Source organism: Bufo bufo, chromosome 9 (genome assembly GCF_905171765.1).
Source record: "Bufo bufo chromosome 9, aBufBuf1.1, whole genome shotgun sequence".
Classification (NCBI taxonomy): Eukaryota; Metazoa; Chordata; class Amphibia; order Anura; family Bufonidae; genus Bufo; species Bufo bufo.
This window is the reverse complement of record NC_053397.1, coordinates 190,806,404-190,833,020: the sequence shown is the minus strand read 5'-3', so window position 1 is coordinate 190,833,020 and position 26,617 is coordinate 190,806,404. Positions and strand designations below refer to the sequence as shown.

At 44.7% G+C, this 26,617-nt stretch overlaps 1 pseudogene; it reads left to right on the top strand.

Moving 5' to 3' along the window:
* LOC120979128 overlaps window positions 1-26,617 on the top strand; it is a 124,823-nt pseudogene that overhangs the window by 76,928 nt on the left and 21,278 nt on the right.

Sequence of the window (26,617 nt, the reverse complement as noted above, 5' to 3'; positions counted from 1 at the left end):
GCCATGTGAACGATGAATGTGATGTCATATGGCCTAGGAAGAGACTGTGGCGCTCATGAAGCATTGCAGCCTCTTCATACAGAATTTTTTTAAACTAAAATGGAGGGAGGGGCCCGAGTTGGGTAGACAGCCCAGGACCTATCATGCACTTAATCCGCCCCTGGTGATTGACGGCACATTTATATGGGCCATATGAACATTCTTCAGTCTGTATAAAAGGGTCATTACACAATGATTACACAACTTAAAGATTAAGTAGTTTAACATAGCAACTGACGACTCTAGTCCGGTCCATATTGTTAATATTTTGATCAGTGCCTATATGTACATTACTGGAGCAAAAAGTGCCGCCACGAGGTTGTGACCATCCGTCAGCTAAACAGACTGGACTCTGAGCTGATGCAGTTCTCCCTACACTGATACTTTGTAGCAATCTATCAAAACATCAGAGATATTTGTGCTGCTGATCTTGGGGACACCGTGCTGCAAGTCGGGGCACACTGCTGTCCGCTAAAAATCCCCAATAAGGGGTTGTCCTACAAGAAGCATGACTGCTCAGCTGACGGTTCCTTATCTCTGACCTTATAAACGCTCATTGTAGCTCAGTTCTTTTACTTATAAGAATGCGGTGAAGTGTTTATGACCTTATAGTAATTTAGAGATAAGGTTTATTAGATGACCGACACAAAGTGAATGTAGAAAGTACGATTCTCACAGCCAGAAAAACTGCTAGGTAGTGTCGTCCCCGTCGTGGCCTGCTATTGGCTGCTCCCCCCATCGTCGGATGTTTTGATGCACGCAGCGGGGAAATGCAGCGGCGGCTGTGCGGAGATCAGGAGCAATGTGGGTGCTGGTGGGGCGGGGTAAATATAATCTACATGAGGGGCTCGGGCATTGGAGGGCATGTTTTATAGTTTAGATAACCCCTTTAACTTTTTGTGACAGAACGGCTCAATATTATTATTTTTTTTTGCCCAAAATAAGTAAAATGCAATCATAGAAAAAAATATTGCCCCCTCTATATTGGTGAGGGGTAATTTGGCCAGTGCTGAAGTCTCTTTACGGTAAGTAAACTGATGTGGACACATATTTACCTCTCTGGAAAGAATGCGGTATGTCTCTTTATTTGGATATAATATTTATTTATTTTTTTCCATAGAAAAATGGGTCTGAATGTTCTCTCTCCCTGGCTCGCCCCAATCATCTGGGATGGAACATATAACATTGATATGCTGAATCAGCAGCACAATGGTACGAGAATTGGACTGTTTGTCTTTGCTGTGAAAAAGTAAGTATACATTGATAACCAGCTTAGGTTAATGGAAGGATGGAGCTGATCGAAATTATTTATTTTTCTTCTTTTCATTTCAAATCTTCCAAGCATTGTTGGTATTTTCAATGGCGGAGGTTATCTCAGAACATGCTCACAATAAAAACCACTTCAGTTTGGTCACTTTTATTCAATAGAAAGACTAGGCTTTGGTTGTTCAGGGTTCCATTACTTTGTTTTTCTCCTACTTTTTTTTTTCAAGCCAGGGCGCTAATGATTCCTCTTTCATTTTCTAGGTAGACATAGGGGTCAACCAATGTTTGAATAGACACCTACAGTGAAAAGATGACAAATGTTACTGCCTGGATTCTTCCAAATTAATATCGCCCACAGTACTTAATTAATACCACTTTATGAAGCATTAGAATATGCAGTGTAGTTCTGGGCACCTGTGCATAAAACAAAAGCCCTGGGTTTGGAAAGAAGAAGAGAGACAACACTAATAAGGAACATGGAGTACCTCCATAAGTGAAAAATGGGGGCAGATTTACAATTTATGTTGCACTAGAATTCCAACCTTCTGACACCAAATACTGATTTAAAAGCTAAGTACATGTTTGAGGGCAATTTTTTTTATGATATTTTATTTATTTTGGGCTAAAAATCATTTTTTCAATTGGTCTTTATTAAAAACTAGCACAAGGACCCGGCTTCGGACGGGTATATTTAATCTATTTCATTTAATGTTTCTCTGTGTCGTTTTATCGACAGTATCCCTCATAACAGTGAGAGCACCCCATCCCACTGTCTGCTGAGCTCTGTATCTAATCCTATCCTGTGTGATACTGTCCACTGAGCTATGTGTCTAATTATATCCTGTGTGATACTGTCTGCTGAGCTATGTATCTAATCTTATGTTGTGTGATACTGTCTGCTGAGCTGCGTATCTAATCCTATCCTGTGTGATACTGTCTGCTGAGCTGTGTATCTAATCCTATCCTGTGTGATACTGTGCGCTGAGCTATGTATCTAATCATATCCTGTGTGATACTGTGCGCTGAGCTATGTATCTAATCATATCCTGTGTGATACTGTGTCCGCTGAGCTATGTATCTAATCATATCCTATGGGATACAGTCTGCTGAGCTGTGTATCTAATCCTCTCCTGTGTGATATTGTCCGCTAAGCTATGTATCTTATCCTATCCTGTGTGATACTGTATGCTAAGCTGTGTATCTAATCTTATGTTGTGTGATACTGTCTGCTGAACTATGTATCTAATCCTATCTTGTGTAATACTGTCTGCTGAGCTCTGTATCTAATCCTATCCTGTGTGATACTATCTGCTGAGCTGTGTTTTATCCTATCCTGTGTGATACTGTCCACTGAGCTATGTATCTAATTCTATCCTATGTGATACTGTCTGCTAAGCTATGTATCGAATCTTATGTTGTGTGATACTGTCTGCTGAGCTGCATATCTAATCCTATCCTGTGTGATACTGTGCGCTGAGCTATGTATCTAATCATATCCTGTGTGATACTGTGTCCGCTGAGCTATGTATCTAATCAAATCCTATGGGATACAGTCTGCTGAGCTGTGTATCTAATCCTCTACTGTGTGATATTGTCCGCTAAGCTATGTATCTTATCCTATCCTGTGTGATACTGTATGCTAAGCTGTGTATCTAATCTTATGTTGTGTGATACTGTCTGCTGAACTATGTATCTAATCCTATCTTGTGTAATACTGTCTGCTGAACTGTGTATCTAATCCTTTCCTTTGTGATACTCTCTGCTGAGCGGTGTATCTAATGTCCTATCCTGTGTGATACTGCCTGCTGAGCTGTGTAGCTAATCCTATCATGTGTGATAGTGTCTGCTCAGCTATGTATCTAATCCTATCATGTGTAATAATGTCTGCTGAGCTGTATAATTAACCCTATCCTGTGTGATACTGTCTGCTGAGCTATGTATCTAATCCTATCCTGTGTGATACTGACTGCTAAGCTATGTATCTAATCCTATCATGGGTGATACTGTCTGATGTGTATCTAAGTGCGACGTTTCGGGGGTCACGCTCCCTTACTCATGCGTGAAGATCAGGTGTAACCAACAGCCTTAAATATTCTAGGGCATGGGCGTAGTCTGTCTCAAATCTCAATTCGTGTCTAAAAACATTCATTTGGTTACAAATTGACATTTCACAAAAATACTTTAAAATTACAGATGTCATTTAACCCTTTTGGTTTTAATGTTTCCATTTTTGTAATCCACCTAGTTTCATGTTGCAGCAATTTATTCTTATTATTTTCTGGAGTAAATCCAGGTTTAACCACCTCCGGACCGCCGAACGCAGCGACGCGTCCTGGAGGTGGTTGATTCATTCCTCCTGGACGCATATACGCGTCCTCTCGCGAGACGCGAGATTTCCTGTGAACGCGCGCACACAGGCGCGCGCGTTCACAGGATCGGAAGGTAAGTGAGTGGATCTCCAGCCTGCCACGGGCGATCGTTCGCTGGCAGGCTGGAGATGCAATTTTTTTAACCCCTAACAGGTATATTAGACGCTGTTTTGATAACAGCGTCTAATATACCTGCTACCTGGTCCTCTGGTGGTCCCTTTTGCTTGGATCGACCACCAGAGGACACAGGCAGCTCAGTAATATGTAGCACCAAACACCACTACACTACACCCCCCCTGTCACTTATTAACCCCTGATCACCCCTGATCACCCCATATAGATTCCTTGATCACCCCCCTGTCATTGATCACCCCCTTGTAAGGCTCCATTCAGACGTCCGCATGATTTTTACGGATCCACTGATACATGGATCGGATCCGCAAAACACATACGGACATCTGAATGGAGCCTTACAGGGGGGTGATCAATGACGGGGGTGATCACCCTATATAGACTCCCTGATCACCCCCCTGTCATTGATCACCCCCCTGTCATTGATCACCCCCCTGTAAGGCTCCATTCAGACATTTTTTTGGCCCAAGTTAGCGGAAATATTTTTTTTTTTCTCACAAAGTCTCATATTCCACTAACTTATGTCAAAAAATAAAATCTCACATGAACTCACCATACCCCTCACGGAATCCAAATGCGTAAAATTTACATTTATATTCCAGACTTCTTCTCACGCTTTAGGGCCCCTAGAATGCCAGGGCAGTATAAATACCCCACATGTGACCCCATTTCGGAAAGAAGACACCCCAAGGTATTCCGTGAGGGGCATATTGAGTCCATGAAAGATTGAAATTTTTGTCCCAAGTTAGCGGAAAGGGAGACTTTGTGAGAAAAAAATAAATAAATCAATTTCTGCTAACTTGTGCCAAAAAAAAAAAAATTCTATGAACTCGCCATGCCCCTCATTGAATACCTTGGGGTGTTTTCTTTCCAAAATGGGGTCACATGTGGGGTATTTATACTGCCCTGGCATTTTAGGGGCCCTAAAGCGTGAGAAGAAGTCTGGGATCCAAATGTCTAAAAATGCCCTCATAAAAGGAATGTGGGCCCCTTTGCGCATCTAGGCTGCAAAAAAGTGTCACACATCTGGTATCGCCGTGCTCAGGAGAAGTTGGGCAATGTGTTTTGGGGTGTCATTTTACATATACCCATGCTGGGTGAGATAAATATCTTGGTCAAATGCCAACTTTGTATAAAAAAAATGGGAAAAGTTGTCTTTTGCCGAGATATTTCTCTCACCCAGCATGAGTATATGTAAAAAGACACCCCAAAACACATTGCCCAACTTCTCCTGAGTATGGCGATTTCAGATGTGTGACACTTTTTTGCAGCCTAGGTGGGCAAAGGGGCTCACATTCCAAAGAGCACCTTTAGGATTTCACAGGCCATTTTTTACACATTTTGATTTCAAACTACTTACCACACATTAGGGCCCCTAGAATGCCAGGGCAGTATAACTACCCCACAAGTGACCCCATTTTGGAAATAAGACACCCCAAGGTATTCCGTGAGGGGCATGGCGAGTTCCTAGAATTTTTAATTTTTTGTCACAAGATAGCGGAAAATGATGATTTTTTTTTTCTTACAAAGTCTCATATTCCACTAACTTGTGACAAAAAATAAAAACTTCCATGAACTCACTATGCCCATCACGAAATACCTTGGGGTGTCTTCTTTCCAAAATGGGGTCACTTGTGGGGTAGTTATACTGCCCTGGCATTTTAGGGGCCCGAATGCGTGAGAAGTAGTTTGAAATCAAAATCTGTAAAAAATGGCCGGTGAAGTCCGAAAGGTACTCTTTGGAATGTGGGCCCCTTTGCCCACCTAGGCTGCAAAAAAGTGTCACACATCTGGTATCACCGTACTCAGGAGAAGTTGGGCAATGTGTTTTTGGGTGTCTTTTTACATATACCCATGCTGGGTGAGAGAAATATCTTGGCAAAAGACAACTTTTAGGAGAATACAAATGTGATCGCACTCTATATCCAGCATTCTGCCCTGCCTCCATGCTGGATGAGACATTGGTGTACATTTTGGCCAAAGCGTAATAAGCCACTCACCACGTCAAGGTTGCCTCCATTTGAGTGGTCCCTAACGCTAGCTCCCACACAAAATCCAGGGAATGCAGGTCAGCGTGCATGCCAAGCACACTCTGATTTTAACCCCGTCCGGTGCCATTACAGCTTTCATCGGATCCAGGGATGCAAGTACCAACATGCACGCTGAGCCCACTATATACTTCTCCTGGAGCCAAATGGCCACTGGTAGGTTCTATATAAGCAGACTCAGTTTTATACTGACTTTAAAACCAGCCTCCAGGACAGATTGACTGGTCAGGTGTGCATGACTCAAAGGAGATCGCCACGCCTCCAATGCATACTACAAAGAAATAATTTTGGGGAATTGAGTCAGCACAACCTGTATATAGGTGCAGACCACTATGGCGAAATACATATACAAACGGAGAATACAAATGTGATCGCACTCTATATCCAGCATTCTGCCTTGCCTCCATGCTGGATGAGACATTGGTGTACATTTTGGCCAAAGCGAAATAAGCCACTCACCACGTCAAGGTTGCCTCCATTTGAGTGGTCCCTAACGCTAGTTCCCACCTGTTCAATTCCCCAAAAGACAACTTTTCCCATTTTTTTTATACAAAGTTGGCATTTGACCGAGATATTTATCTCACACAGCATGGGTATATGTAAAATGATAATGTTAGTAATATTTTCAATTCTCTAGTAAATATAGTGGTGGGAAACTCCATAAAAAATTCAAAGACGATCCCACCACTATATTTACTAGAGATAATCGGAAGTCTTCTCTTCCGGGTGTAGTGTGGCGTAATCGGCGCAGGCGCACTGAGGAAGGAGCTGGCAAGCGCGCATCCTTCACTCAGGACGCCTGCGCCGATCGAGGAACGTTACGGCGCAGGCGCGGAAATTCAGCAGCAGACGGGGCCAGCGGGAGGAGGAGAGCGCTCGCTGGCCCTGTCTATCAATGGGAGATGGGGCTTGTCTAGAAGCGGCAGATGCGGCGGCTACCAGCAAGTACACGCCCAACTGGCTGGTAGTGAAGAAATTTGCATATGATAAAAGTATGATTTTTACAAGAAATAAGCCACAGTTGAAGGTAGGACATGTATGATTGCACTCAGCTGACATTAGCAAATGAAAATTGCACAATGGGGGGTGACAGAAGCCCTTTAAAGTATTTTTGTGAAATGTCAATTTGCTACCAAATGAATGTTTTTAGACACGAATTGAGATTCGAAACAGACTACGCCCATGCCCTAGAATATTTAAGGCTGTTGGTTACACCTGATCTTCACGCATGATTAAGGGGGCGTGACCCCTGAAACGTTGCGCTTGAATGTGGTTTACAACTCGCCAAACTCTGAACAAGTGGGCCTGAGAGCCATGCAACACTTTTTAATTGTGAAAAATAAAGTAAAGAAAGGACCAAGAGGTCTTCTGAAACGTGAGTAGTATCCTTCTCATCTAACAACAAATATCCAAAATGTTATATGGCTGAATTGCATATTAAGTTACAGCAGTGAAGAAAAATGGCTGGGTTGTTATGGAAACCTGGAGTAAAACTGTGTGTATGTGGAGACTAAGAGCCTGCGAGCTTCTATTGGCTGATAACGGACATGTGGCCCTGTGTATGGCAGTTGGGATATGAAGAGAAAGAGTGGCAGGCTTGTATTGGCTAATGCAGGTCATTTTTGGGGAATATCTCAGACAGACAGAAACTCATTTATGTATATATAAGAGACTAGCAGGAAGACCAGGCTTCGCACGGGTATATTTCATCTATTTCATTTTATGTTTCCGTATGTCGTAAAAAGATATCAACAGTTTCCCCCATAACAGTGACCTCTATAGTACCCGTCACTTTAACAATGACCTCCACAGTGCCAGCCCCTTTAACAGTGATCTCCACAATGTCCGCCCCTTTAACAGTGACCTCCATAGTGGCCGCCCCTTTAACATTGACCTGCACAGTGGTTGCACCTTTAACATTGACCTCCACAGTGCCCGCCCCTTCAACAGTGACCGCATCTTTAACAGTGACCTGCACAGTGCCTTCCCTTTTAACAGTGACCTCCACAGAGCCCACCCCTTTAACAGTGACTAGCCTTTAACAGTGACTTCCACAGTGCTAGCCCCTTTAACAGTGACCTCCACAATGCCCGCCCCTTTCAAATTGACCACCCTTTAACAGTGACTTCCACAGTGCCTGTCCCTTTAACATTGACCACCCCTTTAACAGGGACCTTTATAGTAGCCTCCCCTTTAACAGTGCCCTTTACAGTGCCCGCCCCTTTAATAATGACCTCCACAGTGCCCTCCTCTTTAACAGTGACCTCCTGTCACAACCAGACAGTTGAGAAGCTCTGACAGGAGCTTTCCAGATCCTCCTCCTTGAGTTTCTTTGTTTTGGTTAAGTTCGTCATCTCGTTAGTCTATCTCAGCTGTCATGCAGTTGGACTGATTGCTTCCCTTTAAGTTCCTCCCCAATATGCAGTAGTGTGCGGCTTATACAACTTCCTGGAGTGTGTGTGCATGCTGTTTCTATTCCTCAGTCCTCTGCAAGATAAGTGCTGTTCCTTTATTTGTGATTTTCTGTCTGCTGGATTTTCAGGTGACCCTGACTCCCTCCGTGTCTGGTGTAGGGAGCCGGTGGTCGTGTCCCCTCACTATTGTAGGGTCTTCAGGTATTAGATAGCCGAGGTACGTGGATATGCGCCCATCCACCTTTGGGGTGTTCGCATAGGCTGAGCAATTAGGGAGAGTGACAGGTCTCATGTAGGGGTCTCCCTTTTGTTCCTTAGTTGTGGATCCAGTGAGTCATATATTGTATTGCATTGTCTTGTTTCCTGTACACCATCCGTGACACCTCCACAGTACCCTCTCCTTTAACAGTGACCTCCACAGTGCCCATTCCTTTAACAGTGACCTCCACAGTACCAGCCCCTTTAACAGTGACCTTCACAGTGCCCGCCCCTTTAACATTGACCACCCCTTTAACAGTGATCTTCATAGTAGCCTCCCCTTTAACAGTGCCCCTCACAGTGCCCGCCCTTTTAACACTGACCTCCATAGCGCCCATCCGTTTAATAGTGACCCCTGCCCCCCATGCATGTAGCAGTGTAGTTGTGCCATCATATGTCATATGAGTGAATATTTAAGGACCTACGAACTGCTAAAACCTGTGATCAGTTGTTATGGCAACCTGGAGTAGGACCTGCAAGCTTCTATTGTCTAATAAGGGACATGTGACCGTGTGTATGGTAGTTAGGATTTAAGTAAAAGGCTTGCTGGTTTCTATTGGCTAATGCAGGTCATTTTTGGGGAATATCTCAGGAACGGTAAGTCCTAGAGACCTATTCTAAAACCTTCCCTGACACCTGATGTACCTGTTTGCCAAATTTGGTGAAGATCGGTCCAGTCGTTTGGTCGCGCATAAAGAACATCTAGACAGACAGAAACTCATTTTTATATATAAAATAGACTAGCAGAAGGACCCGGCTTCGCACAAGTATATTTAATCTATTTCATTTTATATTTCCGTGTGTCGTAAAAGATATCGACAGTTTCCCCCATAACAGTGACCTCTACAGTACCTGCCCATTTAACATCGACCTCCACAGTGGCCGCCCTTTAAAATTGACCTCCACAGTGCCTGCCCCGTTAACATTGACCTCCATAGTGCCCGCCCCTTTAACAATGACCTTCACAGTGCCCGACCCTTTAACAGTGCCTTCTTCTTTAACAGTGACCTCTACAGTGCCCGCCCCTTTAACAGTGACCGCCCCTTTAGCATTGACCACCCCTTTAACAGTGACTTTCATAATGACTGCCCATTTAACAATGACTTTCACAGTGACTGCCCCTTTAACAGTGACCGCCCCTTTAACAGTGACTTTCACAGTGACTGCTCCTTTAACAGTGACTGCCCCTTTAACAGTAACCGCCCTTTTAACAGTGACTTTCACAGTGACCGCCCTTTTAACAGTGACTTTCACAGTGACCGCCCCTTTAACAGTGACTTTCATATTGACTGCCCATTTAACAGTGACTTTCACAGTGACCGCCCCTTTATCAGTGACTTTCACAGTGCCCGCCCCTTTAACAGGGACCTTCATAGCGCCCACCCCTTTAAAAGTGACTTTCACAGTAACCGCCCCTTTAACTGACTTTCACAGTGACCGCCCCTTTAACAGTGATTTTCACAGTGACCGCCCCTTTAACAGTGACTTTCACAGTGCCCGCTCCTTTAACAGGGATCGTAATAGCGCCCGCCCCTTTAATAACAGTGACCTCCACAGTGCCCGCCCATTTAATAACAGTGACCTCCACAGTGCCCGCCCATTTAATAACAGTGACCTCCACTGTGCCCGCCCCTTTAAAAACAGTGACCTCCACAGTGCCCGCCCCTTTAAGTAATAAAGAAAAATGGCTGGGTTGTTATGGAAACCTGGAGTAAAACTGTGTTTATGGCAGTTGGGATTTGAAAAGAAAGACTTGCAGGCTTGTATTGGCTAATGTGGTTCATTTTTTGGGAATATCTCAGGAGCGGTACATCCTAGAGAGCTGAGACCTGGTCTAAAATCTTTCCGGACAACTGATGTACCCGTGTGCCAAATTTGGTGAAGATCGGTCCAGTCGTTTGGTCACGCATAAAGAACAGACAGACAGACAGAAACTCATTTTTATATATATAAGAGACTAGCAGAAGGACCCGGCTTCGCACGGGTATATTTCATCTATTTCATTTTATGTTTCCGTGTGTCGTGAAAAGATATCAAGAATTTCCCCCATGATAGTGACCTCTACAGTACCTTTAACAGTGATCTCCACAGTGGCCGCCCCTTTAACAGTGACCACATCTTTAACAATGACCTGCACAGTGCCTGCCCCTTTAACAGAGACCTTCACAGTGCCCGCCCCTTTAACAATGACCTCCAAAGTGCCTGCCCATTTAACACTGACTACCCCTTTAACAGTGACCTTCATAGTGGCTGTCCCTTTAACAGCTACCTTCACAGTGCCCGCCACATTAACAATGACCACCCCTTTACCAGTGACCCTTATAGTGGCTGCCCCTTTAACAAAAATACAAGAAATCCGCAGCACTCTTCAGTTGTATCAAACGTGGTGTAAATTTATTCCATCAAAACAGCAGGATAATGCGACGTTTCGACCGCCCTCGGTCTTTCTCAAGCAATACAGTGGATACATAACATGTGTCTTATATAGTGCCTAGTGAATGGGGTAAACCCTCCCCCCAGGTGAATCAATCCATTCTCATTAGTACCAATGCGTCACCATACATATTCATTAGAAAAATAGCTTTCAGGTGCAACGTGTAAACCGTTAAGTTACCTTTCCCATCGGGTTAATGTCCACAGGGCCTCATTCCCTCTCCACAAACTCTCATAGGAGAAACCACGCTCGGCGTCCCGGTAATCATAATGCGCATGCGTCCCCATTAGTCATCGGCCAATGAAAAAATTATCCCAACTGACGTCACCTGTTGTCAATGACGTAGGGGCAGATTCCGCTCCTCGGCATTGCAGTGCGTCTATCTTGTCCTTGGTCTATGAGGTAGTTCTCGCCATGGAGACGCGGTCGTCAACATAAACATCCATGTGACGCACGTGTCACCTGACTCTTCCCCCTGTGCCTATTCTGTCGGTTCCCGGACACGTCCTAAAGGGTGTAAGTCCTTCCTCCTTAGGTCAAAGCATCTCCAATATTCCATTTGGGTAATTTCTTCACAGAGTTAATTCGAAGATCCCCATGTTTATTAATGATTCAACACGGTTCCTCCGGAGCGATCGCTGTTCTCCTTCAGCCATACACCCCTCTGAGGATACCGTATTTCAAACATGCTATCCCTTCAGATAAGTGGCCCTGTCACATCCATAACACACGATGGGACATAGGCCTCCTGCTGGGATTTTTTCGGTCGTTTAGAGAGCCATAAGGGTCAGCCATGTTTAGTGACAGCCCTCATGGCACTCCACGTCCGTCCAAACACACATTATATTCTTCACTTTTGGAGGCAATGGACCATGGATCGGACTCACCACCCACTCTGGATATGTCCGTCGACCATGTAATCTGGATAAATGTCCGTATGACGTTGGGGACATCAGCATTGAGAGTTGCGGAACGGGAAGAGTCCTCAGTGAAAATATCCCTAAGGGGAGACAATGAAATATCAGTGTTAGTGTACATTGTGAACAAAAATGATTAAAATCAACACAACTAAAGTTGGGCACAATCTTAAGTTACACACAATAACAAAATAAAGTCCAGTCTACAAAGAAAGAGATATACAAAATCCCCTATAGGAAGACCCCCAGGTTGAAGTCCCTGTTAAGTCCCTTAGGTTCACATGTATCTAACCTGTAAATCCATTTTAATTCTAATTGTTTCAGGAGGGTCTCCCTATCTCCCCCCCTCCGCAGTGGTGGTATTCCATCTATAATCTGGAACCGGAGTTGTGACAGATTGTGTCCCAATTTATTAAAGTGATCCGGTACTGGGAGATCTAATGCTTTTTTTCTGATCTTGGATTTGTGCTGTGTGATCCTCTTTTTTACCTCCTGTGTGGTCTCTCCCACATAAAGGAGCCCACACGGACATTGAAGGGTATAGATCACAAAGGATGAGCTGCAGGTATAGAACTGCTTGATTTTATATTTTTTCCCGGTGTGTGGGTGTGCAAATGTTTTTCCTTTTATCATATTGTTACAGTGGCAACACCCTAGACAGGGATAACATCCTATTTGTTTCTGTCTTTGTATGTTTGGGGGTTTATCTGCATGTACCAACCTATCCCTCACATTAGGGCCTCTCTTGTATGAAAATAGAGGTGGATTTCTAAATTCTGGGGTATCCGGAAACGCTTGGGTAAGAAGCGTCCAGTTCTTTCTGATCACCGCAGCCACCTGTCTACTCAGCATTGTGTACCTGGAAACAAAAGGAATTCTATTTTGAACACTTGATTTGTCTGTGGTTTTTTCAAGTAATTTTTCCCTTTCCATTCCATGAGCCCTATCCTGATGTTTATTCGTCAGCTGTTTAGGGTATCCCCTATTCACGAATTTTTTGTTCATTTCCCTCAACCTCATTTCCACTTTCTCCTCGTCACTGACAATTCTGCGAACCCGTAAAAATTGACTGTACGGCAATGATTTTACCATGTCTCGGGGATGTGAACTATCATATTGAAGAATATTATTTTTGTCAGTATTTTTTATATATATGTCTGTGCCCAATTTCCCATTCTGGACACATACCAATGTGTCCAGGAATTGTAGCTCAGTCATAGAGCTGACTCTCGTGAACTTTAAGGCTGGATGGATATTATTCAGGTACTCATTGAATGTGTGTAATTCCAGTTCTGTACCTGTCCATATACAGAAGATATCGTCGATGTATCTCATCCAGCCCCTCACAAATTTGAAGGAGCTGGATGGATACACAAACCGATCCTCTATATATGACATATAGATGTTCGCATAGACTGGTGCGGCGTTAGACCCCATTGCAGTCCCCCTTGTTTGCAAAAAAAATTGGTCCTTAAACTTAAAATAATTGCAAGTCAGTACAGTCTCCAATAACATCAGAATAAAATTCACCATTTCTGGTGTATATTCCGAGTCATGTAAGACATGTCTGACTGCCTCCAAACCTTTGGCGTGGTCAATACTAGTATATAGACTGACCACGTCAAAGGAGACTAGCATGTCTCCAGGGTCAATCCTTAGTTCCTTCAATTTGCTCAAAAAATGGGTGGTGTCTTTCACATAAGACAATGCTTTTGTTACAAGTGGTTGTAACACCCCATCCAAGAACATAGCTGGTCGTGAAAGGACAGAGTTGATGCCGGACACAATGGGGCGTCCTGGCGGATCAGCTCTGTCCTTATGTATCTTGGGTAGGGTGTATAATACAGGAGTGATGGGATGTGTTACTATCAAGTAGTCATGTAGTGGGCTATCAATGATGTCCTCCGCATACGCGTCATCTACCAAAAGCTTGATCTTCCGAGCGATCTCAAACTTTGGGTCATGATCAATTAAGCAGTAGACCGAGGCATCATTGAGCTGTCTTTCTATCTCACCTTCATATTTTACAGTGTCCATAATGACAATTGCTCCGCCCTTATCCGCTGGCTTGATTGTGATTTCATCCCTGCTACTCAGTTTAATTAACATATCCTTCTCTGTTTTGGTGAGATTAGATCTAAACTTAGCCTGCGACCGTTCTTTTAGCAATTGCATATCTTTTTGTACTAATGTAATATATGCCTCGATGACATTAATATTTGGCGGTGGTTGAAACTTGCTTTTTAGTGAAAGGTTATATTTTTTAAGGGTCATGACATTCTGCTTGCCTTCCTCCTCTTTTTTAGTAGTGTCACCCCCTTTCCCTGAAAAAAAACCTTTAAGCCTTAAACGTCTAAAAAAGCGGTACAGATCCACCTCATACTCAAACCAGTCAATGAACATAGTGGGGCAATAGGATAAACCCTTGTTCAACAATGTCAATTCTGACTCTGTAAAAGTGCATGATGAGATATTTACCACTAGATTGTTTATTTCAGTTTGTTCACCACTTGATCCCTCACTTTGTCCACAAGTCCTCTCTGGTTCGGGCCCATCGGTGGTTTTCTGGATCTGGTTATCACAGTACTTCCTCCATCGTCTATGTTTAGATCCTCCCCTCCTCTGTTGTTTCCTTTTCTCTGGTCGGACCTTTGTCCTAAAAAAAGAGGGTCATCACTATAGTCCTCCGACGATTCCGGGGTTGTAGCATCTCTATCTTTTCTCCCATCATAGGGTCTGCGACGGGGTTTCCCTTTAAACTGTATGTTTTGATTTCTTTGTCGTCCCATGGTCTGCTTTCGATATATTTCACCTCGAGTGTAGTCGTCCAAATCTCGGTGCCATTTTTGCCTTTTAGTGATCTCAATATTGTTTCGGTATTTATTTAGATCAATATCCAATTTGGTTTTTATTGCTGATATCTCAGTTGCCGGTAATAAGGTGCTCAGTTGATTCTCTAAAGCACTAATACGTGTTTGGTTCAATTCCAGCTCAAGTTGCAAAAACTCCATGTTTAAAAGCATAATATCCATAGAATACCGGTTCGATATTAACTCAAATTTTGCGCAGAATTCCCTATTATTTGGGAGCAAGATTGGTCTCAGATGAGAGCGGAGACCTCTCGGGATCCTCCCTGCTCTATAGTACTCCCGTAACGTAGATTGATGGAGTTCATGGGAAATTAGTGTTTTCTTCTCTTGTTCTAATTTTCGTTTAATCAGGTCTGCTGTAGGTTTATTTAAAAAGGAGTCCTCTCCAGAGCTCTCCCCCAGGATTCTGGTCACCTCCTCCTCCGTGTAAACTGAACTTCCTGCCGTTGCCATTTTCCAACAGATATTATTATTGGATAAAGACAGTATTTTCTCCTCTCAAATGTAGAAAAAAAGAGTCCATTTTATAGTGTGCAAGCTCGGAAAAAAGCCATATCAAGAAAAATAGAGAGGTCCGGCAGCACTACTATACCCAACAAAAACAATTTGGGACAATCATAGACGATACCTTAACTGTGGTAGTGATGGTGCAAGCAGATCGGGACCCTGGCTTTTGATCCCAGCATCAACAAAAATACAAGAAATCCGCAGCACTCTTCAGTTGTATCAAACGTGGTGTAAATTTATTCCATCAAAACAGCAGGATAATGCGACGTTTCGACCGCCCTCGGTCTTTCTCAAGCAATACAGTGGATACATAACATGTGTCTTATATAGTGCCTAGTGAATGGGGTAAACCCTCCCCCCAGGTGAATCAATACATTCTCATTAGTACCAATGCGTCACCATACATATTCATTAGAAAAATAGCTTTCAGGTGCAACGTGTAAACCGTTAAGTTACCTTTCCCATCGGGTTAATGTCCACAGGGCCTCATTCCCTCTCCACAAACTCTCATAGGAGAAACCACGCTCGGCGTCCCGGTAATCATAATGCGCATGCGTCCCCATTAGTCATCGGCCAATGAAAAAATTATCCCAACTGACGTCACCTGTTGTCAATGACGTAGGGGCAGATTCCGCTCCTCGGCATTGCAGTGCGTCTATCTTGTCCTTGGTCTATGAGGTAGTTCTCGCCACATTGCCTGTCCCTTTAATAGTGCCCGCCCCTTTAACAGTGACCTTCACAGTGCCCTCCCCTTTAACAGTGACATCCACAGTACCCGCCCCTTCAACAGTGACTTACACAGTGCCTGCCCCTTTAACAGTGACCTCTGCACTACCTGCCTCTTTAATAGTTACCTTAACAGTGCCCACCCCTTTAACAGTGACCTCCATATTGCTCTTCCCTTTAATAGTGACCGCCCCTTTAACAGTGACCTCCACAGTGCCCGCCCCTTTCACTGTGACCTCCACAGTGGCCCCTCCTTTAACAGTAACCTCCACAGTGCCTGCCCCTTTAATAGTGACCTCCACAGTGCCCGCCCCTTTAACATTAACCACCCCTTTAACAGTGACCTTCATAGTTGCTGCCCCTTTAACAGTGACCTTCACAGTGCACGCCCCTTTAACAGTGACCTTCACAGTGTTCGCCCCTTTAACAGTGACTTCCACAGTGCCGGCCCCTTTAATAGTGACCTCGATAGTGCACGCCCTTTTAACAGTGACCTCCACATTGCCTGTCCCTTTAATAGTGCCCGCCCCTTTAACAGTGACCTTCACAGTGCCCTCCCCTTTAACAGTGACTTCCACAGTGTCCACCCCTTTAACAGTGACCTCCATATTGCTCTTCCCTTTAATAGTGACCGCCCCTTTAACAGTGACTTCCACAGTGCCCGCCCCTTTAATAGTGACCTCGATAGTGCACGCCCTTTTAACAGTGACCTCCACATTGCCTGTCCCTTTAATAGTGCCCGCCCCTTTAACAGTGACCTTCACAGTGCCCTCCCCTTTAACAGTGACCTCCTCAGTGCCCGCTGCTTTATCAGTGACCTCCACAATACCTGCCCCTTTAATAGTGACTTTCACAGTGACCGCCCCTTTAACCACCTGCCATCTGGGCCATTTGCCCCCTTCCTGACCAGGCCAAATTTTGCAAAACTGACATATCTCACTTTATGTGCTAATAACTTTGGAACGCCTTTATTTATCCAAGTCATTCAGAGATTGTTTTCTCGTGACACATTGTACTTCATGATAGTCATAAATTTGAGTCAAAATATTTCACCTTTATTTATGAAAAAATCCCAAATTTACCCGAAAATTTGAAAAATTCGCAATTTTCTAAATTTCAATTTCTCTGCTTTTAAAACAGAAAGTGATACCTCATAAAATATTTATTATTTAACATTCCCCATATGTCTACTTTATGTTGGCATCATTTTGGAAATGTCATTTTATTTTTTTAGGACGTTAGAAGGCTTAGAAGTTTAGAAGCAATTCTTCAAATTTTTAAGAAAATTGCCAAAACCCACTTTTTAACGACCAGTTCAGGTCTGAAGTCACTTTGTGGGGCCTACATAGTGGATACCCCCATAAATGACCCCATTGTAGAAATTACACCCCTCAAGGTATTCAAAACCGATTTTACAAACTTTGTTAACCCTTTAGGCGTTCCACAAGAATTAAAGGAAAATGGAGATCAAATTTTTAAATTTCCCTTTTTTGGCAGATTTTCCATTTTAATCAATTTTGTTCTTTAACACATCGATGGTTAACAGCCAAACAAAACTCTATATTTATTACCCAGATTCTGCGGTTTACAGAAACACCCCACATGTGGTCATAAACTGCTGTATGGGCACACGGCAGGGCACAGAAGAAAAGGAACTCCACATGGTTTTTAGATGCCATGTCCCATTTGAAGCCCCATGATGCACCCTTACAGTAGAAACTCCCAAGAAGTGACCCCATTTTGGAAACTAGGGGATAAGGTGCCAGTTTTATTGGTACTATTTTTGGGTACATATGATTTTTTGATCATTCATTATAACACTTTATGGGGCAAGGTGACCAAAAAATTGGTTGTTTTAGCACAGTTTCTATTTATTTATTTTTACAGCGTTCACCTGAGGGGTTCAGTCAAGTGACATTTTTATAGAGCAGATTGTTACGGACGTGGCGATACCTAATATGTATACTTTTTCTCATTTATTAAAGTTTTACACCATAATAGCATTTTTGAAACAAAAAAATTATGTTTTAATGTGTCCATGTTCTGAGAGCTATAGTTTTTTTTATTTTTTGAGAGATTTTCTTATGTAGGGGCTCATTTTTTGCGGGATGAGGTGACGGTTTTATTGGTACTATTTTGTGGGACATACGCCTTTTTGATCACTTGGTGTTGCACCTTTTGTGATGCAAGGTGACAAAAATTGCTTGTTTTGACACAGTTTTTTTTTTTTACGGTGTTCATCCGAGGGGTTAGGTCATGTGATATTTTTATAGAGCTGGTTTTTACGGACGCGGCAATACCTAATATGTATACTTTTTTTTATTTTTTCTATTTTTAACTTTTTTTTTTCATTCCTTACTTGGGGACTTTTTTTTTTTACTTGTGAAACTTTTTTTATTTTTTTTATTTTCAACCTTTTATTTTTTATTTTTTTTATTTTACACTTTTCGTCCCCCATAAGGTCATACAAGACCTCTGGGGGACATTTACTTCACTTTTTTTTTATTTTTTTCACTGTTGATTTCTCCTGTAACTGGGGCTGACATAGTAGCCCCAGTTACAGGACAAATACACCCCTAGAGAGGCTGTACAGCAGCAATCCAGCGCTGTACAGCCTCAGAGCAGGGCTGATTGAGGTCTCTGAGAGACCTCACACAGCCCCTGCACTCTCCGGTCCCGGCGGTCACATGACCGCCGGGCCGGAACAGGAAGCGCATAGCGCTTCCTTCTCTGCATACACAGCACTCGGTGAGCGCTGTGTCTGCAGCGATCCGGAAGGCAGGGACACCTGGGCACTGTCCCTGCCTTGTCTTAGGGTTGCCCTGCTGTCACTGACAGCGGGCAACCCGATCAGCAGCTGCACGATTAGCGTGCAGCTGCTATTTCTGAAAGGACGTTTTAAAACGTGCTTTCAGAAATAGACGTCCACCCATAGGACGGTTATATCCTATGGGCGGACGTAAAGCGGTTAACAGTGACTTTCACAATGACCGCCCCTTTAACAGTGAATTTTACAATGACTGCCCAATTTACAGAGACCTCCACAGTGCCCGCCCCTTTGACAGTGGCCTCCACAGTGCCAGCCCCTTTGACAGTGACCTCCACAGTGCCAGCCCCTTTAACAGTGACTTCCACAGTGCCCGCCCCTTTAATAGTGACCTCGATAGTGCACGCCCTTTTAACAGTGACCTCCACATTGCCCGCCCTTTTAATAGTGCCTGCCCCTTTAACGGTGACTGTCACAGTGCCTGCCCCTTTAACAGTGACCTCCACAGTGCCCGCCCCTTTAACAGTGACCTCCACAATACCTGCCCCTTTATCAGTGACCTCCACAATACCTGCCCCTTTAACAGTGACTTTCACAATGACCGCCCCTTTAACAGTGACCGCCCCTTTAACAGTGATTTTCACATTGACCGCCCTTTTAACAGTGACTTTTACAGTGACCGCCCCTTTAACAGTGACTTTCACAGTGCCCGCCCCTTTAACAGGGACCTTCATAGCGCCCGCCCCTTTAATAACAGTGACCTCCACAGTGCCGGCCCATTTAATAACAGTGACCTCCATAGTGCCCGCCCCTTTAATAACAGTGACCTCCACTGTGCCTGCCCCTTTAATAACAATGACCTCCACAGTGCCCGCCCCTTTAAGCAGTAAAGAAAAATGGCTGGGTTGTTATGGAAACCTGGAGTAAAACTGTGTTTATGGCAGTTGGGATTTGAAGAGAAAGACTTGCAGGCTTGTATTGGCTAATGTGGGTCATTTTTTGGGAATATCTCAGTAACGGTACATCTTAGAGTGCCAAGACCCGGTCTAAAACCTTTCCGGACACCTGATGTACCTGTGTGCCAAATTTGAAGATCGGTCCAGTCATTTGGTCGCGCATAAAGAATGTCCAGACAGACGTCTAGACAGACAGACAGACAGAAACTCATTTTTATATACACTCACCTAAAGAATTATTAGGAACACCATACTAATACGGTGTTGGACCCCCTTTTGCCTTCAGAACTGCCTTAATTCTACGTGGCTTTGATTCCACAAGGTGCTGATAGCATTCTTTAGAAATGTTGGCCCATATTGATAGGATAGCATCTTGCAGTTGACGGAGATTTGAGGGATGCACATCCAGGGCACGAAGCTCCCGTTCCACCACATCCCAAAGATGCTCTATTGGGTTGAGATCTGGTGACTGTGGGGGCCATTTTAGTACAGTGAACTCATGTTCATGTTCAAGAAACCAATTTGAAATTATTCAAGCTTTGTGACATGGTGCATTATCCTGCTGGAAGTAGCTATCAGAGGATGGATACATGGTGGTCATCCTCTTTGGTCAGAAACAATCCTCAGGTAGCCCGTGGCATTTAAACGATGCCCAATTGGCACTAAGGGGCCTAAAGTGTGCCCAGAAAACATCCCCCACACTATTACACCACCACCACCAGCCTGCACAGTGGTAACAAGGCATGATGGATACATGTTCTCATTCTTTTTACGCCAAATTCGGACTCTACCATTTGAATGTCTCAACAGAAATCGAGACTCATCAGACCAGGCAACATTTTTCCAGTCTTCAACAGTCCAATTTTGGTGAGCTCGTGCAAATTGTAGCCTCTTTTTCCTATTTGTAGTGGAGATGAGTGGTACCTGGTGGGGTCTTCTGCTGTTGTAGCCCATCCGCCTCAAGGTTGTGCGTGTTGTGGCTTCACAAATGCTTTGCTGCATACCTCGGTTGTAACGAGTGGTTATTTCAGTCAACGTTGCTCTTCTATCAGCTTGAATCAGTCGGCCCATTCTCCTCTGACCTCTAGCATCCACAAGGCATTTTTGCCCACAGGACTGCCGCATACTGGATGTTTTTCCCTTTTCACACCATTCTTTGTAAACCCTAGAAATGGTTGTGCGTGAAAATCCCAGTAACTGAGCAGATTGTGAAATACTCAGACCGGCCCGTCTGGCAACAACAACCATGCCACGCTCAAAATTGCTTAAATCACCTTTCTTTCCCATTCTGACATTCAGTTTGGAGTTCAGGAGATTGTCTTGACCAGGACCACACCCCTAAATGCATTGAAGCAACTGCCATGTGATTGGTTGACTAGATAATTGCATTAATGATAAATAGAACAGGTGTTCCTAATAATTATTTAGGTGAGTGTATATTAGCAGCATTAGCCACACAGGAATAATATCCACAGATCTGTCACTTATAATACATATAAATAACAATTAATCTACCAGGCTATGGGTAACAATAAGCCCCAGCCCTAAGTCGATACATAAAGTGCATAGTGCCACAAAGTACAAATTACATATAGGAGAAAAATGCAGTAAAATATACAGACCAAGACAGTCGTGGATCCCGGACTGTCTTGGTCTGTATATTTTACTGCATTTTTCTCCTATATGTAATTTGTACTTTGTGGCACTATGCACTTTATGTATCGACTTAGGGCTGGGGCTTATTGTTACCCATAGCCTGGAAGATTAATTGCTATTTATATGTATTATAAGTGACAGATCTGTGGATATTATTCCTGTGTGACTAATGCTGCTAATATATATGGATTTCAACAAATGTTTTAAATAAGTAGTATATGTTCAATAAAAACTTGTTATTCTATATTATATAAATTGCTGTCCTGATTTGTCAGTTTTGGGTATTAATTTGAAGCTATTACGGACAGCTCCATACCGGGCGTTTCTTTCGCTCTGTGATTTGGGTGTGTTTTTCTTTTTACTTTCACTTTGTGCCATTATCGGTAAGATAAGCATTGAGCTATAATGAGTGTTTATAATGTCAGAGAGCAGAGATAAGGAGCCCATCAGCTGAGCTGCCTGACAGAACAGAGTGAAAATTCTGATCCTGCTACTAGAAAAACTCAAGGCTGAGCAAAGACAGGGGTTCAACATTTTTAATATAGACCAATTGAAAAAATGATTTTATCTGAAAATGAGTACAATACAATAATAATAAAAATTACCCCCAAAAGATGTACATAGCCTTTAAAGTGTCCCACCCAAGAGGTCTAGTAAAAAATAAAGACATGTTAAAGAGGACCTGTCTTCTCTACTGACATGTCTGTTTTAGTAACTACTTGTATTTCCCATGTGATATCAATTCTGGAGCATCTATTCTTCTAACTCTAGGTTGTGCCATTCCTTTATTATTCTGCTAAAGTTATGAAGCAATTGCTAGCCGTTTGCAGTGAGGGTCCATATGGGTGTTACCATTAGGGTGAGTGTCCCTGCACTTTCTAGTACTATCAAATCAATGCTACCAGCAGGGGCGGACATACCACCTGTGCAGCTGGTTCAGCTGCACAGGTGCCCAGCAAGGGAGGGGGCCCATCCCAGTGCCAGCAGAGGCGTTTTTTTTTTTATCTTATCATATTTTTCATTACCTACCTATGCCAACAGGGTAACCTGGGCACCTTGGTGTGGAGGTCGGGAGGGGGCAGAGTTTTGGGGGGGTGGGGGGCCTTATTAGCACTTACTGCAAATCTGCGGTCCGTTTGTGTCTACACAAGTGAAGCTACATTTTGGCGCACCCCCCCCCCCCCCCCTTCTCGCAGCTTACCTGGCCCTGGTCCAGTCTGCAGCAGCTGGCTTCTCCTCTGTGTGGTCCTGGTATCTTCTCTCCGCTTCAGACAATCACTGGTTTGAGGACCGTATTTTTCGCCCTCTAAGACGCAGCGGCCCATAAGACGCACCTAGGATTTAGAGGAGGATAATAAGAAAAAAATATTTTCCATTGCACCTCAGGTCAGACCAGCAATCAGACCCCCAATGTTAATCAGACCTCAGATCAGACCCCCAATGCCTCAGATCAGCCCGCCATGTCAGCCATCAGCCCCCCATGTCAACTTTTAGCCCCCATCCATCAGCCCCCCATGTCAGCCATCATGCACCCATGTCAGCCATTATGCCCCCCATGTCAGCCATTATGCCCCCCATGTCAGCCATTATGCCCCCCATTTCAGCCATTATGCCCCCCATGTCAGCCATCATGCCCCCCATGTCAGCGATTATGCCCCTCCATGTCAGCCATCATGCCCCTCCATGTCAGCCATCATGCCCCTCCATGTCAGCCATCATGCCCCTCCATGTCAGCCATCATGCCCCTCCATGTCAGCCATCATGCCCCTCCATGTCAGCCATCATGCCCCTCCATGTCAGCCATCATGCCCCTCCATGTCAGCCATCATGCCCCTCCATGTCAGCCATCATGCCCCTCCATGTCAGCCATCATGCCCCTCCATGTCAGCCATCATGCCCCTCCATGTCAGCCATCATGCCCCTCCATGTCAGCCATCATGCCCCTCCATGTCAGCCATCATGCCCCTCCATGTCAGCCATCATGCCCCTCCATGTCAGCCATCATGCCCCTCCATGTCAGCCATCATGCCCCCCATGTCAGCCATCATGCCCCCCATGTCAGCCATCATGCCCCCCATGTCAGCCATCATGCCCCCCCATGTCAGCCATCAGCACAAATAAAATAAAATAAAATTACTTACCTCTTCTGCTCCTGGACGCCGCAGCTCCTCACCACCAGCGCTCTCTCTCTCTTCTTCCTGGTTCTCAGGACGCACCTAGGATTTAGAGGAGGATAATAAGAAAAAAATATTTTCCATTGCACCTCAGGTCAGACCAGCAATCAGACCCCCAATGTTAATCAGACCTCAGATCAGACCCCCAATGCCTCAGATCAGCCCGCCATGTCAGCCATCAGCCCCCCATGTCAACTTTTAGCCCCCATCCATCAGCCCCCCATGTCAGCCATCATGCACCCATGTCAGCCATTATGCCCCCCATGTCAGCCATTATGCCCCCCATGTCAGCCATTATGCCCCCCATTTCAGCCATTATGCCCCCCATGTCAGCCATCATGCCCCCCATGTCAGCGATTATGCCCCTCCATGTCAGCCATCATGCCCCTCCATGTCAGCCATCATGCCCCTCCATGTCAGCCATCATGCCCCTCCATGTCAGCCATCATGCCCCTCCATGTCAGCCATCATGCCCCTCCATGTCAGCCATCATGCCCCTCCATGTCAGCCATCATGCCCCTCCATGTCAGCCATCATGCCCCCCATGTCAGCCATCATGCCACCCATGTCAGCCATCATGCCCCCCCATGTCAGCCATCAGCACAAATAAAATAAAATAAAATTACTTACCTCTTCTGCTCCTGGACGCCGCAGCTCCTCACCACCAGCGCTCTCTCTCTCTTCTTCCTGGTTCTCAGCTGTCAGCTGTGAAGGCTGCGCACATTGAGGTCACATGGTGCGCAGCCCTTTACAGCAGACAGTCGAGCGGAGGACCAGGAAGCGGTGAGTACAGATCCTTCTCCTCCGGTACTAATGAAGCGCTTCCAAAATGCGCTTCATTAGTATTCGCCCCATAAGACCCAGGGGTGAAAAATTCGGGGTATTTAAAAAATATATAATTTTCTGCACCCCCCCCCCCCCCCCCCCCCCATCTCTGCGCCCTAAGGCAGCCGCTTGGTCTGCCTTATTATAGCGCTGGCCCTGGATGTAGTGTCACCCATCACACTGCTGGTCTGTGTATGAGGAGGAGCGGTTCGGGCAGGAATCTGCTGTGCTCCTCCTCCTACACAGACCAGCAGAGCAATGTGTGACACTACATCCTTCTACTGTTGTGGAGCGCCAGTGGCTGAACTGTATATTTTTTTAACTTCCTGTGAAGGGGGCACATATCTGGACATAACTACTATGTACTGGCACAAAGGGGGAATAATTACTATGTGGGGGCATTAAGGGTACTGGGTGTGTCTAGTGCAGAATCTGCAGACTGTTGGTCTCTTGGCTTAATCCTTAGACCTTATCTCTAGTTCCCTGACAGCTCAAAAACACTCATTTAAGCCATATCATTATCATATTTGTCAGCATTCAGCTTAAATGAGTGTTGGGTATGCAAGTAATTTCTGCTCTCCCATGCAGGGCCGTAGATAATTTTTTTTCCTGGGGGGGGTTCAGCTTTCTCAAATTATAAGACTTTATTTAGCAGACACACCAGGGTTTGAAAAAAATATACCAGCCATAGCATTCCTAAACCAATCCTTTACCTTGAGCAATACCGATTTAGTTGTTTGACACCATATGGAAAAAACATGTTTTAAAAAGACTCGTAATTGGTACCTACCCACTGCACATTTTCATTGAGTATTTTCAAAAAATACTTAGTAAAAATATGCAGCAGACACCAACAAAAAGTCTATTTAAAATAAACGAAAGTGGGCCCAAATCACCTGGACTGGAGCAAGAAAAACTGTAATTGTTGCACATATCAATCACTTAGATCTTTGCTTCTGTATTCTTAGGTTCTCTTAAAAATTGACACATGGAATCTCATTGGTTGCCATGGGCAATTCTTTTTATTTCTTCAGTCTTGTGAATTTGGCCCAATACAGTTCAGAATATATAATGCAGGAGATATAACAAGCATCACTTACCAAAGTTATGACATATCTAGTTTCTTTTTTCTCTTAGCGAGCTCATCCAAAACAACCAGTGGTGTCACTGGTTCCAAACGGTGAATTGATAGCAGTGCTTCTGTCTCTCTCTCTCTCTCTCTCAAACTACTTCTTTTTCTTTCTTCTCTCTCTCTTCTAATCTTCTGAGATCTCCAGGCTCTGTGCTCTGTCAGCCGCCGCCCAGGAGTAGCAGGCACGCGCAGGCAGGAAGCTGGCCGGGGTCCAGACGTACGACAGGTGGAGGCGGAGCCTGAAGGCAGCGTGCATGCCATGTGGTCATCAGCGTCATCCCTGCCTGGCTGCCCTGTGTGTGTCTGTGAGTTACTTGTGCCGCCGTACCTGCCCCCCTGCGCTGCCCGCCCTGCAGCCTCCATCATCTCTCTGTGTGCCACACTGCCCGAGCCGCTATTGCAGGCAGCGGCAAGCCCGGGCCGTTCTCTGGCAGGTTAGGAGGACAGACGCTCTGGGGGGGGGGGGGGTTTGAACCCCCTTATCCCCCCCTTATCTACGCCCCTGCTTCCATGCATTTGTACTTGATCTCTACTTTTAAAGGGGTTTTCTGTGTGTTTAACATTGATGGCCTATCCTCAGGATAGTTCATTAATACCTGATTGGTGGGGGCCAGACACCCAGCAGGCCATCCGATCTGCTGTTTGATGATGCCGTTGTGTGCTCTGTGAGTGCACCATCGTCCATTGGATAGTGACTGTGCTTGGTATTGCAGCTCAGCTCCATTCACTTGAATGAGACTGAGCTGCGCAGGGGCGTCGCTAGGTTAAAACATTCGGGGCCTGGGCCCCGGATGTTTTATCCCAGGCCCCGAATGTCCTGCCTGCCTGCTAGATACAACTGTATTGCCGTACACAGAACGGCAATACAATTGAATCTAATACACTGGGAAGAGATGAAGGACCAGAGGTGACATCACAGGTCATGTGATCAGCAAAACAGGCTGTGATAGGATGACCTGGAAGATGTCACCATCATGTGACCAGTGCAGGATTGGACCGGAGTGAAGAGGAGAAGGAGCCTAATGGTGATGTCTGTACATGAAAAAAGGTAAGTGAAGGGAGAAGAAGAACAATGCTGGGAGTTGTAGTTATTTAACTGGGATGTATGTTAGGGCTGAAGGGAGGGA